Source organism: Erpetoichthys calabaricus, chromosome 7, assembly GCF_900747795.2.
Source record: "Erpetoichthys calabaricus chromosome 7, fErpCal1.3, whole genome shotgun sequence".
NCBI lineage: Eukaryota > Metazoa > Chordata > Cladistia > Polypteriformes > Polypteridae > Erpetoichthys > Erpetoichthys calabaricus.
In genome coordinates this window covers 180,704,596-180,723,345 of record NC_041400.2, presented here as the reverse complement: position 1 = coordinate 180,723,345, position 18,750 = coordinate 180,704,596, and positions in this window count along the sequence as shown.

Below are 18,750 nucleotides of genomic sequence, written 5' to 3'. Positions count from 1 at the left end.
GATTGGCTCCAGCAGACCCCCGTGACCCTGTGTTCGGATTCAGCGGGTTGGAAAATGGATGGATGGATGGATGGAAGATTATTATTACTAATAGATGAACGAGGTATGACGAGATGGATGAATTGTAATGATTTGTGGGTGTGTTTTCTTCTTATGGACACACAATGATTATATTTCAGGGAAGTTTTAGTATACAAAGAAAGCGATATGAAGCGTGTTGCAGATGAGAAATTCTTAGACACGTCTACACGAACATTTATTTATAAACAGAAGAATGAATTTTGCCCGAGAGTCACCAAAACAAGTCCGCTGTTTTCACTGGAGCATGCTGATGAACTTTTCTCTGGAGTGAATCTCAACTCAAGAGGAGGGCAAAGATGCTTGGAGCAAACACTTCAAGACCACAGAAAACTGAAAGTTCATTTTAAAAGATCTTTGGCCATACAGTGAATAATAACCTGTAGAAAATACTAAGGGTTAAAAACTAGATCAGTTGCAGACCTCCTGAACTCAGTACAGTAATTCAAAGGCTTGGCTGAACAGCCAATTGGATTGCATGTTAATGTCACTTCATTTATTCAATAGTTGTCATTATTTGAGTCAGATAACCCATCATCAACCGTAATCTTAACCATAGTGTTACCAGGCGTAACATTACTCTGATGTATAATGCAGAATGACAACCTGCTCACTGAAGTGGATGTCTGCAGCTGGACTCTGTTGGATCTTTTGTTCAACAAGAGGCACTCCAAAATGTTAAGAAGAAGGAAGATCAGAGCCTTTAACAGTGGAGGACTTACATTTTTGGGGCCCTGAAGCTTGATTTGTTATTGGGGGGGCCCCTTTGCAAACAACAACAACATTTATTTATATAGCACATTTTCATACAACAAAGTAGCTCGAAGTACTTTACAAGATGACAAATGAAAGTTACAAGAAGAGAAAAAAATTAAGATTAGGCAATATATATGAAAGAATATATAACAACAAAACAAGGTAAGCTCAAATGGCCGGGAGGACAGAAAACAAAGAAAACTACAGCAGGCTGGAAAAAAAAAACCCCAAAACCAAATCTGAAAGCGTTCCAAGGCCAAAAGACTGCCCAGCAACCAGTGGGAAATTCTACCTAACATAAGTGTCCCTAAATCAAATCTCTTAGATTTCATGCTTCACGTGATACAGCAACAAGGTCTGGCTAACCACAGTTATCATCTTCAATAATAAATAAGCACAATTTTTTTTTGATACTTTAAAAACCTTTTCATTTTTATATAACTATTATTTTGCATTGAAATTGCACTATATTATTAAGAATAATATTTTTAAAAATTCGTACAGTACACACCCTAAACTTTTAAGTAATGTGGACTATAGTCGCTTCTTGGGCTCCTCTAGGATTAGGAGCCCTGAAGCTTAGGCTCCATTAGTTTCATAGTAGATTCTCCCTGGTCTTATATAGTATACAATTAACAGCATTTTAAAATCAATTCTAAAGGATGCAGACAAACAGTGTAATGATGCTAAGCAAGATGTTCTCAGATTTTCTTTTTGTTATGTTCTTGTTTAGAATGATTTCTGCTGATTTATGTGTTTCTTAGGTAGTCCTGTTAAGAGCACATTTTTTTTTCCTGATGCTTCAGCTTTTGCAAACATTTTTGTATTCCTTCAGTAGTGAATTCAGCAAAACCTGTTAAGCCTTTTTGAAGTTCTTTTCAAATAATGGCCGGGGATGCTTCAATCAGGTTTTTTAAGGCTGATACCGATCATTGATTTTCATGTTACTTGATCAGCTGGTTCGGATTACAACTTTTTTTCTTTATCCCTTTAAAAAATGTATTCTACATAACCAGATGCATATAAGCCTTATAAAAGTCTATATAAAAGCCAAGCAAAATGACACCTTTTATTGGCTAACTAATCTTTTTAGTTAGCCAATAAAAGGTGTCATTTTGCTTGGCTTTCCCCTACATTCATAATGGCTAACACTGTACAACACCCTAGTACTACAAAAGTCTATATTAAAGTTTATCTTTATAATTAAACTATAGACCACAAGTGTTAACTGTTAATTTTTTATTAAGATTAAATTCTGTAGGCCTATTGTTCAGTGACCATAAAATACTAAAATATATACCATTTTCTTAAAATACTTAAATAAAATATGCACAAAAATATTTATCCATAATACATATGGTATAAAAGAAAATATCTTTTATCATGTCATAGTTATTAGCTGTCATTGTTAATTTTATTTCTGTAATGTATCAATCTGAAACAAGGCTTATTTAATAAAAAAAAAAAAAAAAAAGTAGCTTCACTATTTCTGTAACAAATATATATATATAATATATTGTGAGGTTTCAGCCTGGCCACAGACAGACACCAGGACACACAATGTCCAAATGCACACACGTTTATTTTACAGTTCTTTCCCTTGCACAGCAAAGTGCATCAAAACAGACACAACAGCTCAGTCTTTTACTTTTACTTATACTTTCTGCCACCTCCACTCCTCCAGTCACAAGCTCTGTCCTCTGCCTCCCGACTCCAGCTCTCTGAATGGAGTGAGGTGGCCCCTTTTATAATTCACACGGATGTGCTCCAGGTGCTCCCTGATGACCTTCCTGCAGCACTTTCTGGTGTGGCAAAAGTGCTGCAGTCCATGGCTCTGGAATCATCCAGGCACCCCCTGGTAGTGGCCACGGGTCCCCACAGGTTTGAGCTTCCTAGTTCCGTGGTTCCTATATAATCTCGGAGTGCTGCCATCTTGCATCCCAGGGTAGGAATTGCCCCTCTCCCAGTCCCCTGCTACTCCTGGTCTCCCAGCAGTCTCTCTCTCTCTCTTTCTTTTCTCTTGAAATGAATGTGTGTATATATATATATATATATATATATATATATATATATATATATATATATATATATATATATTAGTCATTTAGCCCGTTACAATAACAGGCGCTAGAACAGTAGTGCATAAACATTAGTAGGAACAAGTAGGAATTAAATGGCAAGGGACTTTGACCTCATTCTTTTTGTTGGTCGTATTTTTCTTTCTTTCAGAATATCTTTTGTTGATGTTTACTTTCTGAGCTGACCGTTCTTCATGGGCTGCCACCATGTATGGTGTGTCTTTAATTTTCTGTGACAGTAATATTGTCTTGTACGTCTGCTGACTTGTACGTCCGTAATATAAGGCAGTAATACAGGCGTGCGCGTCGGTAATATGCCTTTAATCTCCTCTGACAGTAATACTGACTTGTATGTGGCTGTAATGTAATGTACACTGTATTGTGTACCTTTAATTTCCTCTCGCAGTAATACTGGTTTGTATTTCCGTAAAACGCCTGTAACTTTCTCTGACAGTAATATCGCGCATCACACCGTGCCCCGCGCATGCGCACTTCACCAGAAGACACACACACACATGGACACCTGGATGCACACAGGGATTTTATTAAAGAGGATATATATATTCTCATACAATCAATTCATTGATATTGGCAATTAAACACTTCTTAAATGTAAATATACTGTACATGCACTTTTAGGATTTAATCATTTTAAATCAGTAGTTGAACTACAGCTTTTTGCTGTTAAAATATATATTTTACTGTATTCATACAGGTGGTTTTTTTCCTTCAGTGTATCAGCTAAACGTGAAAGTTTTGAGGTGTAATTATAAAATATGGATTACCATTTTAATTTTGCAGTTCTTGGTTATTTCCTAAACTTATGCTGCATGACACATGGCAACAAATAATAAACACAGTACAAGTCTCAAAAATAAAGCCTATTGATTACTTAGCAACAATTTCAAATTTGCCTTTACCTTTTGTTGTTCCAATTAAAAGCACAAGCTTCTGTATTTTAAGCAATCTCGCTGTCCAAACAGTGTCCGTTTTAATTTAAAGGACAAAGTAAAGGTCTGAAATCTGCTTTTTCTTGCCATTTGTCTATTTGCACAAGATGACTTCTCGGATTTCTTTTTTTCAATTTATTACTCCACTTTCTTTAACATAAAGGCTAATAAACCAATCATCTTTCATTCACTGATAAAAGAAGCTTCCACTCACTGCTCTTTGTTTACACTGCAGGAAGTTTGCTTCAAAAGAAAAAAAAAAAGACTGGCGCTGGCTCAGCTATCATATTGCTTTGCGTAAAGGAGCACTGCTACTAAATTCCCATAAAGCTTAGAAAAGCAAGGGCTGAAAATATCGGTTTGGGTGATTGGCCTTTTCACCAATCATCAAGCGTGTCTTTTTTTAGTGTAAAATCATCCGATTCTGATCAGTAGCCAATCAAGGCACACTCTTAAAAATGAAGGTGTCAAACAGCTTCTTCAAAGTGAGCCCATCTTTTTTTGCTCCCAAACAAACCACCCACTCAAAAGCTACATAAAAAAAAAAACTTTGCTCCATAAATAACCACTAATAGAAAATAACAGATTTGTGAAATACCAAAGAGTTTATGATTTTATTATTTTAAAGTGACTTGTTATTGCTTACAATGACACAGACTAAGTTCAGGTTTTTTCATCTGTTGTATCATGCTACGTAGCCTGTTATACGTTAAAGATTTCTGTTTTGTCTTCATTATACATTTTCAACACCCAAAGAACTAATTGCTTATACAAAGATCCATTCCCAGAATAAAATGGTTCTTTGTCAAGGAATAGTTTTACACATAACTGCACAACCCATTAAAGTGCCATTGAAGAACCAATTCAATTTTTTTCGTCCCAGTAGGAATATTTGGTCTGTCAGAGGGTTTTACAGAGAGACCAAGACCTGAAATTAGAAACTCTTCACAAAGATAAAGCCATCAAACATAATACAGTTAAATAAAATGTAACAGCAAGCCGAATACGTATGGTGAAAACATGAGAGCAAAAGTACTACTGTATATAGAGTGGTTAAACCAGCATTTAAACATGACTGAAACAAACGCTACTCTCTATCCCCTGATTTAAACATGTGGCTGTTTATTAAAATTGAATTTATGTAGATGATTAATAGTAGATGGAATGAAAGAGTATTTCAAGTGGTTGCTTTTTATCCTTGGAACCTTGACCTGATGGTAATAACTGAAATTGAGAATGTAACGGGTGAGTCCTATTTGACAGAAGACCCTCTGCTTTTTGTAACACTTGCTTATTAAACAGGTCTGTGAGACCGGACTGTTGAGACCTTGACATTTCATTGCTCCATTTTACAATTTGATTTATTCTGTTTTTGTTGCTGACATGAAGATCTCCAAACCAGGCTAGCAGAACATAAGTAAAGACAGATTATTTGTAAGAGTGTACCTTTGTAGGAAGAGTCTAGAATGTATGAAAGCATATTTCCTTAAATACTCAAAAAATGACAATGGTGTTATTTTGCAAAGAGAGTGCGCGTTGGCAGCCGATGATTGCGCACAAATTTTAATTAATTTATTCATTACACTTATGTAGTGTTTTTCTAGCTACTTGATGCACTTTACTTAGATTGTCATCTGAGAATCACATCTGGCCCCACAAGGCTACACCACAAAAGTGATGTGTGCGGGTTGGGTGATTTGTCAGTGAAATCGCATTTTGGGCATGATGTGCGTACGCTGACTTTGACATATTTAGTAAATGTTAATTAGACATTCCAAAATTAACATTTTTAAAACACAGTTATAGGCGTTATTGGGCTGTGAACTCCAGCACGCATTAGGACGGTTTGTGATTGAATGCAAAGCAGCACCTCCACATCTGAAGCCTGAAGGTGGGCTGTCCTGTCCAAGTGGGAGGTGAGAAACTGCCTCAGGTGGAGAAGTTTATGTGCCTCGGGGTCTTGTTCATGAGTGAGGGGGGAAAAGGATGGTAAGATCGATAAATGCATTGGGGCAGTGAGCGCAGTCATGAGGATGGACATGAGCTTTGGGTGATGACTGAAAGAATGAGATTGCGGGTAAAAGTGGCCAAAATGAGCTTTCTGTGCAGGGTGGATGGGTTCTCCATTAGAGACAGGGTGAGAAGCACAGACATCCGGAAGAGGCTCAGAGTAGAACCACTGACACTCCACATGGAGAGGAGTACCTAAAATAAAATATTTCCAAAACAGGTTTTCATTTTGATATTATGGGTTATTGAGTGTAAAATTGATGGGCAAAAATGGCAAATTTTTCCATTTAAAATGGAATATATAACACAATATTGTAAGCAGAAAGTTAAGTGTTCTGAATATTTTCTGAATACATTGTAGATGACCTGTAAACTTAAAGACAAAACGAAACAGGAAAGAAGAATGAAAATAGACCATCAAAAAACACATTCAAATAAAGTGCGCAAGTATAAACAGTTCTTTTGTATTGAGGATTAAGTAAATGTTTGTAACATTATTTGCAAGTCAAATTAACAAATGGGTTAGGCTTGATTTTTTTTTTTCTTGTAGAACATACAGTAAGAACAATTTTGATGAAAAGAGACCATTAATCCCAATAGGCTTGCCAACCCTCTTCTCCTAAGTTCTCCCAAATAATCGACCTTTGAAATTTCCTAAAGGCCCACTCTCTACCCCACTGCTCACTTAATTATTTCACGTGTCTGTTTCTCTGTGTGAAGAAAAGCTTTTTAATACCTTTTGAAACACGTTTACATCTGTCACTGTATCCTTGCCAAAAAGTGTATTTTTAAATATCACATGGGGTTCACTCTTTAAATTCTCATCATAATTTTGAACATTTCTCTATTTAATCTCCATTTGCTTAAATTAAATTCCAATTTGTTGGACTTCCGGGTTCACTATCTCAACATTCATCCAACCTTCTCTCTCTCATTCTCTTCATTTGGCAACCTCTTAAAGTACTCTTTCTATCTGCTCAACATACTCTCCTCACTTTTGAGTATGTTTCCAGCATTAACCTTTATCATCCTAACCCGCTGCTCATCTTTCCCAGCTTGATTCCTCTGTCTAGCCAATCAGTACAGGTCCTTTTCTCCTTCACACCAAACACGCTTCTAGCTGTCTCCCATACAACTTCTGCTGTAGTTACCAACCTATCTGGTAACTCCTCACTGCCACCTAATGCCAGTCTTACCTCCTCCCTGAACTTCATCTTACAATGTTACTTTTTCAACTTCCACCATTTGATCTTTGGCTCTTCCTTCACTCTCCTCCTCTTCTTGGTCTCCAACGTCCTCCTACAGACCGCCATTATATGCTAACTAACTGCACTTTGCCGTGCCACCACTTTGGAGTCTCCAATCTCCTTCAGACTGACACAACTGCATAGGATACAATCCACCTATGTGCATCTTCCTCTACTCTTGTATTTCACACTGTGTTCCTCCCTTTTCTTAAAATATACATTCCCCACATCCATGTCCATCTGTTTTGCAAAATCTACTACCATCTGACCTTCTTCATTCCTCTTCTTCATACCATACCTTCCCATTCATCTCTTCATTCCCTCTGTTCCCTTATACATTGAAATCCAATCACCACTTTCCATACCCTGGGTACACTCTCCACCAGTTCATCTAACTCACTCCAGAAATATTCTTTCTCATTCATCACACACCCAACTTGCTGGGAATATGCACTCGTAACATTTATCATCACACCTTCAATTTCCAGCGTCATAATCAACACTCTTCAACACTATTTTCACCTCCAAAACATTCTTGACATACTGTTCCTTCAGTAAAATGCCTACCCCATTTTTCTTCCAATTCACACCATGGTAGAACAAATTGAACCCACATCTGATACATTTGGCCTTACTCCCCTTCCATCTGGGGGTATTTTCCGTACGTGGATTACTCGTTTAGCTGGATACAATTGTTGACGATTTGGCCTGATCCTGGATCTGTTGGTTTTTCGAAACTCTTGCTGGAAGTGTTGTCATAGCAACACATACTAATCCTCAAACCAGCTTGGAGCAGGTTTGTTTGATGTAAACAAGGATTAGCTCATACACTTAATCAGTGTCCATGCATGGAATTCATTTAGTCATGACTTCGCCGTTCATGAATGAGCGACCAATTGATATCGGTACGCAAATTATAAGAACAGAATTTCATATAGAGAGGGGTTTGCACGATCGGCAAGATCCTTTATTGCTCCCGGAGGAAATTCTTTTCGAAAGATACTGCTTTAGCTGAGGGGGAATATTGTACCTCAAAAATTTTATTAGGAACTTCTATTCGAAGTCAAACTCGGCAAAGTCAGGCTCTCATAACCACACAGACAGTGAGGTTTTTTGCAAGTGGCACTTTTTTTATATCCTGTAGGCGATGCGAAAAATCTATCTAAAAGTGCAGTTTGCCATACAATTCGTAAAGTCTGTTTGGCTCTGAAATACTTCCTTCTGGTTTTCATAGTGTTTCCTGGACACCTGCATGTGCAGACAATAAAAGAGGTGTTTCATGCCATTGCAGGTAGGTAATACACAGGCAAAAACACCCACAGTTCCATAAAGAATCTCAGTCAGCCTAACATTCTTATTACCCAGGATTTCCAAGTGTGATTGGGGCACATGGGACTGATCACAGTGGAGTTTGATTTGGAAAATGTACCTCTCCTCCTTATGAATAATCAGACACAGTGTCTTCATCAAATATTTGACCTTTGTCAATATCTCGTTGGTCAGACACAGGTTCAAGGGATATGATATTCCCTGCAACTGACCCAACAAAAAAGAGGGCTATATGGAACATACCTATGGCACACATTGAGGACAAATATATGCAATGACCATCCTTTACCCGAAATGAAGTGACCACTGCATCCTGACACTGGTTCTGGGGAGGAGCTTCCCCCTGGAATGCCCTCAGAAACAGGGCGATGGGCATTTTGCTGGAGAGCCAACCCTTCTGCAGGGGTTAAGTCTGGACTGCGTGGACTTCCATCTGTTTTTTGCTTGTCTGCCTTATTAGGTTTGAAATTAATGTTTTTTATATTATATATGATTATTTATGTCAACAATTCTTTAAATAGTTATATACTAATATTTATCAGTTTGAAGTATATTCTTGTACTTCACTTTAACCTGTTCCCATGTTCTCCTTGTGCTCACGTTTGATCTGGAATTATGACATATTAAATAATAATTAATCTGACACATAGGAAATGAAACTCTGCATTCAGTAAGTACAATGCACACTACTTAGCGTTTAATTTGTCGGCCACTTTTTGCCAGCCATCTTTGCAAAAGCAGCCCAAACCAGAAGTGTTACTCCTTGTGCATATTAAATCTTGAAATTTTTCATGTCTTTCGAATAAAAGGTCCTATTCCGCTTGTGTGGGAAACAAAAAATGCACCCGTTCTTTCATCATTTTGTTACAGCCTATCAAAGACTTGCTGATCATGTTTTCTAGACTCAATATATATGGGCTTTTCAAACAGCGCGGGCACGACATTCATATCGGATGATTAGATCCAGCTAGACTAATCTACTACATGGCTGCGTTTGGAAAAACTGACTTATCCCGGAAGAGTTTCACTGGCATTAACTCATCCAAGATGAGGCATCTGATCTCGGATGATTTAAGCGACGTACGGAAAATACCCCCCTAGTCTCTTCAATGCACAATATATCAACCTTCCTTCTCTCTATCATATCAGCTAACAGCCACCATTCAAAATAATAAAACAATAATTTTGTTATTTCACAACTGCAGGATCAGGTCATCTATTGACAGTTAGTGAGAAAGAGGTTAAGCATGTGTATATTGTGTGATCAGGTTAAAAGAACTGAACAAACATTATATACTGTACATTTAATCCTGCATGTGCTGAGGGATAAATTTAATTGGGCCAGTTTTGGATCACCCGCAGGCAGTGATCATCGCAGCAGCATTGGGTGTAAGGCAAGAGGCAAATATGGTGGGCGGCACACCAACCTTAACAGGGATCAATCATGTAGCCAATCAGAAATGACTGTGCTGCATTTAATCTAGTAACAAAAAACTATAAATAAAGTGTCTTATTTAGTTTCAATCTTGTTATATACTATTGATGTTTTAAAGCATGGTGATCTGGTGGTACAGCAGCGAGTATTCATACCCAGAGGCTTGGGTTGAGGATGGTATAAAGGGATGGTGCTATTTACATTACAGCACATAAAGGACTAAATATATTTTCTTAATTGAGAAGTATTATTGAGACTTGTATTCATTGTTAAAACAGGAAGTCATCAACAGTTAAGCACACTCGCTAATACTGATCAGTCCAGAAATATACATTGTCACAGGTGGCTGGGGGATAGACCCAGCCAGGACACCTGGAAGGACCGGGAGGTGGCGTTGACGTCCTCCGGGCCACAAGGGGGCAACCACCCTGGATCGGGAGAGGAGCAATGAGGCTCAAGCCATTGGGGCCTGCGGCCAATGCCAGGGGGCGCCCCAAGCCTCGGAGAGCCCGGGAAACATTCATTTCCGCCACACCCGGGAAGATGGATGAAGAGCCTTCCAGGGATGCCCGGAGTGCTTCCGGGTGCAAGGGCAGCACTTCCGCCACACCAGGAAGTGCTGCCAGAAGAGTGTCATCAAGCACCTGGAGCACATCCGGGTGAGAATAAAAGGGGCCGCCTCCCTACAATCAGGGAGCTAGAGTCGGGTGTGGGAGCAGGACGAAGCTCCCATGGAGAGAGGAGATTAGGGGTGATTGGTGCTGGGAGCACTGTGTGCTGTGTGGGATTGTATTAATAAAACGTGTGCTTTTAAAAAAAGATGTGGTCTCAGTCTGGTGGTGTCCAGGCTTAACTCACAACATGCAGAACAAGTAAACCCCATACATTTGGCTCTGTGAGCCAGGAATGACAGCTCTGCACTACCACACTGCCCATAGTTACCACCTGTATTAAACTTTCTAAACTTTAACCTGATTAAAGCTGATTATATACCTACATCTTTATGTTCTGTTCTTGTGTGTTTTGTCTTGGTAGAGTAATATTTTACACTACTTTCCCCTTTTGTATTATTAATATGTAGCCTTTGTCAGAATGCCTCAAATCTCCCAGACCTACCACTGTTTATAAGGTACTGTACCATATAACTTCTCCCCAGCTTCCCTTCTACATGTATAACCTCAGGCAATTAGGTTTAGTAAAAGACCAGCAGGAGTTAAGTTACACTTTAAATAATGTATTATTGATAATATTAATAAATAACAATATGCAAAGTACATTTGAATATTGTCAACCATACAACCTGATAAATTGTGTGCCACCTGAAAACTACACATCACCAACTTGTTAGTTACTTAAAATGTGTCTAAGTCTTCATTTTTGGTCAGCTTTCTTCAGAACAGGCCACATGCCTGTCTCAATATGGCTGCCGAACTGTGCTCTTCATTGTGTTGCCCTTTTCAGTTCATGTGTGAGATGGTCTTTCATCATTTGGTCAGAGAGAGAGAGAGTGAGGTAAAGCAAGCAAATTTATAGTTTTTCTGTCCAACCCCTAGAGCCAATAGGGTGTCATGGTACTTAAAGACTTTTGATACAAGCCAGTTCCAAACAGCCATACTTTAGACCAATGGGGGAATAGAACACCTTCACACCTGCCCTCCAAACCATATGTTAAGGTAATGCTTGGCAGTTAGGCAGCCTGGCTTTTCTGTGGGGGTTGAGAAAGAGACTTTAGCAGAGAAACACTTGCCAAACCCTAACCCAACCCAACTTGCTAACCCTAACCCAAACTGGTCCCAAACCCTGTCATAAAATTCAAAGAGACCCATTCCTAAAAGGAGGGTAAACTATGAATGCTTCTCACTAATGTAATACTAATATTACATTGCTTTGCCTGTTACAAATACATACAAAATATTTATCAAATTGTATGCAAAATTTCACATCACAACACTGTGTCACAAGCTACTTAGACTTCTAGTGTTCAGGACCAACTAGGACCTAGAGTGTTATAATACAGGCACAAGCGAGGCGGAGGTAGAAAAAAATTGGTTTTATTCGACAAAAGTATTTAAAAAGAACTAAACCCTTGATGCAAGAGTATTTACAGTGAAGATTCTAGTACGAATAAAAATGCTATCCAAAAACAAAAAAATCCTTTGGTGAAAGCACTAGAGAAAAAATATAAGTGCAGAAATGAAAGTAAAAAAATGAAGGCTTTTACCCACCTATAAATCAATCCCATTAAATCCCATACAAGCTGCCTTTAAAATATTGGAAAAAAAAGACAACAAAAATACATAAACCGGGCTCTGAATCAGCCCTCCTTACCAATCCTACCAGGTAACACTTCAGTAGTTTTCCCTGGCTAACCAGAGCCTCAGTCTATTCTTTGTTACACAGTCAAGCGCTTTGCCACCCACCTCTCTATCAGACTAGTGTGGCTCCCATACTCCTCTCGATTGCTTTCTGCTTGATCATTCAAAACAGCAATCCCCTCCTGTGGCCAATGCCATCCTTATAAAGTTAGAATAATTTCCTACCAGCATTCACATAGGGAATTTCTGTACCACTTCCACTATGCAAGAGAATTGATCATACATAACAAACCTTAAATGTAATGAAGCATAACTTCAAACAAAATCTCACAAAACTAACAACATCCTTTTCTTTTTAAAAGAAAAAGAAGAAAAATGCTAACAAAAGCTGGTTATTTACTACAAATCAATGAAACATTAAAATCAACTGAACTGATTAGACCAAACTCCCTCCCCATGGCTGTCTTCCTATGCTTCTATCTGGCTTCAGCTGCGGAAATCCTTCATGCAACACTTAAATCTGTTGGCATTCTAAACAAACGCTCGTGAGGCTCATGCCCAAAACTGACCATGGAAAGATGGAAACACTGGAAGAAAAACTGAATAGCAACGTTCAAAAACATTTTTTGTATTTTTCTTTACGCTGTGATGTACCTAATAGAATTTTACGGTGCCGCCTAAGTACAACTCATGTCAGCGCTCACTAAGCATCTTACTTTCTGTACCACATTGTTCTGTGATGCACTGGCGTCCCAGTGGGGCTAGTGCATCACATCTTTCCACCTCATTGCAAGCTATGTGTGTACTTGACCTCTCCCTGAGTAGCTGTTCCTGGATAATAGAAGCATACGTGTGCACAATGACATCAGTAGTTTACTTGTTGTTTTTTAGTTTCGATGAGCTGCTTAACTTAAGGCTCATCCAAGAAGAGGCAGTGACTGCCTGTAAAAAATGCTTCAAGCATGCCTTTTTTTTTTTTTTTTTTTTTTTTTTACCTGTGCATTATCAGTCATTTCAATGGAACAAGTGTTGGGCTGAAAATGCTCAAAACTGCTGCATTTAGGAGTTTTCAAAACCACACTTAAATGCTTAGATTTGAAGGTTGTCATTGAAATTAATAGAAATTAACTTTACAAGTGCTTTAGGGGTGTTCTGGTCTAGGGTTAAACGCTAGAAAAATGCTTAGGCGTGAATGGGCCGTTAGACCAGATTAACCAGGTTTTAAGATGTGTTTGGCTCAGCAGTGCTGACAAACTGAAAAGATAACTTTATTCTGGTAGGGACAACTGGACAGCAGGCAGACCACCTACTGGCTGGGTCGGCTGGTCTGAAACTAAAAAAATCTGGAGTATTCTCCATTCGACTTTCTCATATATAAGGAGATTATAAAATAATTGTATGAATATGTCATCTTGTGAAACAACACATGTGCCTATTCAAATTTCAACTTTATTTAATAGTTATTTTACCTGAGTAGATACATTTTCCAATTATGGTGTTATTTTGTGTTTGTACTATGTAATTTCTTTGAATAGTTGATAAGTTAAATAACAGTTAAAAATAATATGTACAATGTAGTTAATAAACTGTTATTAAATAAGATGAATAATTATATATTCCCAAAATTATATATTATTTTAGCCCTGACTTTAACTCTTTCATTCTGTATATATGAAAATAAAGAGCATAAACGTGTATTCAGCTGATTCATTTTGTTCTGCCTTTGCAATGCTGTTTACTTTTAAACTCTCATTTTCAAATAAAAAATTAAATGTAGGTAATAAAAAAGTTCAGGCAATCCAAAAATATAGAAAATGAGAAGAAATGTCAATTAATTCACAAACAGTACAAAATTGATGAAAGATCAAAACATATGAAATACGATTCGTGGAATTAAACGTAAGGACAAAGAAGTAAATGTGTAGCGCAAAGGTACGGCATGTAAATTTCAAAATTTTTAATTTTAAAGAATATCTATACATTAATTAAAAATGATCTCTTACCGGAAAAAATATAAAACAATGACTTCATTGATCACAATATAATTTATTAAATTAGTTCAAACAATCAGTTATTACAGATAAAACAAATTTCTTTTGTTGACAAAATAACATGTAATGATGAAAAACTTCCCAACTATTTGTGTTCATATGTAGCCAATCATACGTGATAAGTATTGAACACAAATACTAACACTAAGTTGTGTAATTTCACAAATGAATTAATAACCTTTTGTGGAAATTCAGAACCAGCACAATGAAGAAAATTCCACAAACACTATTAAATCACTTAAAGTACTGTATTTTTAAGCACAAAACAAAAAAAGCAAAAAGTAAATTTCAAAAAACCACAGCTCAAAGCAATTGTGGAACACAATTTGCCAAAAGAAAGTCAGTAACAAGCACATAAATGTTGAAATATGATCATTTGTTTAACAGATAAACCTGCTTCAACAACATCACAGAATCAACTGTCTAAATCCTTATATTCTACTGAGGTTAAAGAAAACAAGACACAATCTAATGCATTACAGATACCACAAATAGATACTCTTAATGCAGAGGAATTGGATAAACCTCTGGTACTATCAGAATAACTCGATTCTTTAAACTCACTTCAGAGTGGAAAGCAGCAGGCCCTGATGGCTACCCTTGAATTTGATAAGAAATTCTCAACTCAGCTAGCTCCCCTTCTATTAGCAACATTTACAGAAGCTAAAGAAAATAAAATTCTACCTCAAACTTGTCGCCAAGCATTAATTACCGTCTTTCCTAAACAAAATAAGGACTTATTACAATGTGCATCACACAGACCAATTTCACTTCTGAATAACGATGTTAAGATACTCTCCAAAGTCCTAGCTAGAAGGATATAGAAAGTGCTGCCTTTGGTAATATCACAAGACTAAACTGGATTTATTAAAGACAGACATTTAGCTTCCAATCTTCAATGCCTGCTTAATATAATATATTCACACACAAAGTCAAACACTCCGGAGATGATATTATCGCTGGATGCATAAAAAGCATTTGATACAGTCGAATGGAACTATCTTTTCACTACATTAGAGAAATTTGGGTTTGGCCCGAACATTTGTGCATGGATCAAACTACTGTATACCAATCCAGAACCTTCAGTTTGTAGTAACACCATTAATTCAGAATACTTTAAAGTAGAACATGGTACCAGACAAGGGTGCCCCTTGTCACCACTGCTTTTTGCAATTGCCATTGAGCCACTGGCAATTCACTGTCGAAATGCTTATGAGATAAAGGGGATTATCAAAGAAGGACTGGAACAGAAAGTTTCTCTATATACAGATGATATGGTACTGTATATATCAGACCCACAAAATACTGTGCCTGCAGTCCTAAGAGCACTAATAGAATTTCAAAGGATTTCTGGTCTCAGAATCAATTTGAATAAAAGTGTGCTCTTCCCAGTGAATTATCATGCATACAATATTAGATTGGGCACCTTCCCTTTTATCATTGCAGATCAGTTTAAATACCTAGGGGTAAATATAACAAGTAAACATAAAGCTCTTTATCAACAAAATTTTGCCGTCTGTATGGAAAAAATTAAGCAATACTTGCATAGATGGTCCACCCTTCATCTCACTTTAGCTGGAAGAATGAACATTGTTAAGATGAATATCCTTCCTAAGCTTCTCTTTATATTTCAAAACATTCCAATATACATCAATAGATCTTTTTTTAAGAAATTAGATTCAACCATTACCTCATTTATTTGGAATTGAAAACATCCACGGAAGAAGAGAGGGAACACCCGGAGTGCTTCTGGGAGGACAGCCGGCATTTCCGCCACACTGGGGCGTGTCCGCGGGATTGCCGGTGCACACCTAGAACACATCCGGGTATGGATAAAAGGGGCCGCCTCCCTTCATTCGAGGCTGGAGTCGGGTTGAAGCAGGACAAGGTTCAAGAAAAGTGAGAAGGAGGCGGTCCGAAGAGGCAGAGTGGTTGGCCTGGACTTTGGGGAAGATTGGGGTTTGTGGCACTTGGACTTTGTAAATGTTAGTGTTAATAAACGTGTGGTGGTGAAATTAACATGTCTGCCTGTCTGTGTCCGGGTCAAGTTCCACACCAGCAACACATTTTTTTCACTACCTTCAAATTAGAAACTGTTAAACAGAACCTGCCCAATTTTCCTCACCTCCCACCTACCTTTTATACCAGAAAAAATACTGATCAGTCTTGAGGACTCAGACAGCATTTCTGTAATATATAAAACCATTTTAGAGTCCCTACCTTTCAAAGATCCAAGAGTATAGTGGGAAAAGGATCTCTCACTCAACATCTCAGAAAAGGAGTGGAAAGTAACAATGTACAGAATTCACTTGAACTCCATATGCACAAGGCATAGAATTATTCAACTCAAAATTATATCTCTCTCTGATTTAAAATCCAACCTGCAAACGCTGAAATCAAGTTCTGGCCTCATTGTGCTGCATGTTCTAGGCCTGCACCAAATTAACATCATTCTGGACCAAAATCTTTAAATGCCTATCAGACAGCCTTGGTGTCAAAATCCCTCCTAATCCACTAACAGCTGTGTTTGGTGTACTTCCAGATGGGCTTAAAGTGGAGGAGGACAAACAAACCGTAATCGCCTTTACTACACTATTGGTACGTAGACTTATTTTGCTCATCTGGAAGAATCCTAAGTCACCTATTCTAAGTCAGTGGGTAACTGATGTTTTATACTATTTGAAACTGGAAAAAATCAAATTCTGTACAAAACTTTTTCAAAACCTGGCAGGATCTAATCAATAGCATTTTAGAATTTGCATTTAAACTGAGGAAGCAGGTTCTCTCCCTTCTTTTACTCCATTTATCTTTATTTATTAATTAATTTATCTAACTTATTTTTACTAGCTTAAAGTTTTACTCTGCTGGCCTAGCTCTCTTTCTCAGGCGTGGGGGTTGATTTGTTTCAAACCTTTTTTTTTTTGTAAAACTTGAGTTATTTGTATAGAATGTTATTAGATTTTAATAAAATCAATAAAATAAAAAAAAAATCAACTATCAAGAAAGTATGTTGAAATTATGTCAGTCAATCAAAGTAGTGGGGTAAGTTCTAGAAAATCCCTAGTTCTGAGTAAAAATGCCCATAAAAACGTCAATCGTACGAGGCAATAAACCTTTATTATACCAGATGTGTTACAATGATCCATACCAAATGTCGGAAGTATACTTCTGTATACTAACAATAGTTAGTTGTTTTGTTAAGGGGATTGATGAATGCCATTTTGCCTGTTTTTTGTAAAGCACCACATTTTTCTCCACTCAACTTCCCTTATACCTGTTCAGGTAAAGTAGATGCCACTTCTGGTTGTCTGATTATAATGAAACTTCATATCTGTGTGTTTCTTACAAAATTTCTATCACTTATTTTTGTTTACAATGCAAGTTTATATGGCAAAGAACTACTTCCGGTAATTTGATCAAACTGAAATTTCAAATAAGATTATTTTTTTGTGGTCGGTAATATACCACTTCCAGTCACCTGATCAAGGTCAAATTTTATATCTAACAATAAGTAACGATCATACAAAATTTAAATTATTTATCTCTATTTATATAATGGTAGTAATGCATATGTAATAGTGCTGATGCCTGTTAAGATATCATTTTTGGTTATCTGATTAAGATGAAATTCTGTATCCATCTGTTTCTCACCCTAACTGATGATAATATAAAATTTTAATTATTTTTCTCCTTTTATAATGCAATTGCACCTGAAAAACTACTATACAAAATTTCAATCAATTGTTTATTTAAACTATCCATCCATCCATTTTCCAACCCGCTGAATCCAAACACAGGGTCACGGGGGTCTGCTGGAGCCAATCCCAGCCAACACAGGGCACAAGGCAGGAAACAATCCTGGGCAGGGTGCCAACCCACCACAGGACACACACAAACACACCCACACACCAAGCACACACTAGGGCCAATTTAGAATCGCCAATCCACCTAACCTGCATGTCTTTGGAATGTGGGAGGAAACCGGAGCGCCCGGAGGAAACCCACGCAGACACGGGGAGAACATGCAAACTCCATGCAGGGAGGACCCGGGAATCGAACCCAGGTCCCCAGATCTCCCAACTGCGAGGCAGCAGCGCTACCCACTGCGCCACCGTGCCGCCTATTTAAACTATGTACCAGTTTATTTAAAAAATTTTTAAATGTGTTCAGGTAAAGTACCACTTCCGGTTGACGTATGTTGCCCTAAACTTGACAGTAAACTAACACTTTGATAGACCACCCATATGCCAAATTTCATATATCTAGCTCAAAGCGTTCACGAGTTATTGTGTTTCAGTAGATAGATACTTTATTAATCCCAAGGGGAAATTCACATTCTCCAGCAGCAGCATACTGATAAAATAAACAATATTAAATTAAAGATTGATAGTACATACACACTGACACATACACACACACAGACATTATTGCAAAAATGGTCAAAACATGTTCTGTAGTGCAAGAAACGTGATTCATCTAAATCTCACTGTGAAATATTTTC